A 2,051-nucleotide genomic window follows, 5' to 3' on the forward strand; every position below is an offset into this window, starting at 1 on the left:
TTTCAGGCTAACTTTGGGAGGGGCTAGGCAGAAGAGGTAGCTATAAAATAGATGTATACATGATTGTTTTGAGAAGCCTTCTTTTCTCTAGCCCATTATTTCAGCGTTGTATTAAACCGTAAAAAATGTATGATAGATAAACCTGTGTGAAGTGAAAGTTGTAAGTTCCTGAAAGGCTAAAAGGCAATTTGTGGTGTATTTTAGGTTCAGTTCTTAACACCAAGCAGCAAACCTGCAGTAGATAGAGATGTGTCCAGAAGAGGTAGTCTTCTAGCTAGCGTGCATGTGCCTGAGGCAGCATGGGTTAGTCCTGCTCTGCAAGTTGTCCCAGAACCTTTAGCTCTGCTTTCTAATGGCATTTATTGAAGAGTCTGACCTTCACCTACTTCTGTATAGCACTTGCTCCTAAGAGAATGGCTATGCCAGTCTTCAGAAGCCTCAGTGCTCTCTTGTGCTGGACTTCATTTAAATATATCCACAAAGTAAAGGTAAAGCACACTATTAGAAGTTAACTGGAACTGCTGAAAGTATTCAGAGAACTTCTTTATTATGGAGCCTCTTGACTTCTTCAAGGTCCTTTTCTTACTTGCTCATTTTAACTTCCCTCACTTGAAAACTGGGGGAAGGAGAAGGGGTGTCAGGGCTTTGAAATGGTGCATTGGGCTCTGGATCCTGCAGTCAAATGAGACTTCTATCCCTTTCATTGGAGGTAAAATTTCTACCTGTTCGGTGCAAGTGTAATGTTACATGAGTGCCAACTGGTTGGAAATTGTAACTTCTGGCTCTGTAAAGCAAAGATTTCATGAAGCTTGATGAATTTTTACTTTAAAGAAAACTCTGAATTTGGACTCGTCAGAACAGTTTTACAGGCCAGCTGAAAGAGGTATAAAATGGCTTATGTTTTGAAGATAGTCTTATTACTGGATTTAAATGTGGAAGTAGGAAAGGGAGTAAATAATGGTAACAGGAAAGCTGTTTTGTTGGTTTGGGGTTTTTTTAATCTGAAGTCACTAGCTGTCCCCATGTTTCAAGAAGTGAGATGTACTTCAGTCTAGCAGTTGAGGTTTTTCTCCAGACAAAACACACTGCTGTATGCTTTTTGACTAAGTACAAATAACAATTGCCTAAAATTTAATAGGATTCTGTTATGCAGTCTTAAGGAGAGCCGTTTCATGTTAACTTACAGATCAGTTGAAAAGAATTCCTCTATAAATGGTAGTGGGCAGAGCAGAAATATTCATTGTATTTGAAGACAGTTTGCCATTAAAAACAACCTTGAGTTTGAAAACAGTATGTATGCAACTTGACTTGCGAAGTGTTACAATTTATATTGTAATTGTAATTCAGAATTTTACTCAAAATATAAAAGGCGAATGGTTTCTATATAGTATTTGGAACTAAGAGTAGCTCTGTTATGCTCAATGTGCATCTCCAGCTCCTCCTGTTGCTTGAGGCCGTGGCTCTCTAGCCCCGTGGGTACAGCTAGCTGCAGAAGCTGGAATTGCTTTGATACAGTGTATAATACAGTTACTCACTGTGCATGCCAAATGGGTCCCACCTGCTTTGGCCTGAAGTACTGCATACCATTTCCCAAGGAAGATCCAGGGCTGTGATTTGAGACAGCACTATGCTACTAGTGGTGCCAGTTATTCCTCAGGAATGAGAAAAAATGATTCTACCTTTTCCTTGTGTATCTAAGCAGCTGCGCAACTGGCTTACATTGGCTCAAAATAAAAGTAGGTGCCCTGGATCCACCATTGGATGTGTTGCCACTTCATATATACTCTGCATTGCTGCTTTTTTGGGGGGGTGGTGGAGTAGTCTATTAATGTGTTTCATAGTAACCTTATACAACTTAAACATGTTTCATAGTAAGCTTACAGAGGTTTGAACCTTGCCTTTTTTTAAAAAAAAAAAAATGTCTAAAACAGAACAGAAGCAGATGCTTTAAATTATTGAAATGAGCATGCAGTGAAGAATCATGTTTTCCTCTGGGGAAGAAAAAATCTTTTAGTCCCTGCTTGCTGGGTAAGTGCCAGGCTCTGGTCTAG

This window comes from Athene noctua, chromosome 2, assembly GCF_965140245.1.
Source record: "Athene noctua chromosome 2, bAthNoc1.hap1.1, whole genome shotgun sequence".
Classification (NCBI taxonomy): domain Eukaryota; kingdom Metazoa; phylum Chordata; class Aves; order Strigiformes; family Strigidae; genus Athene; species Athene noctua.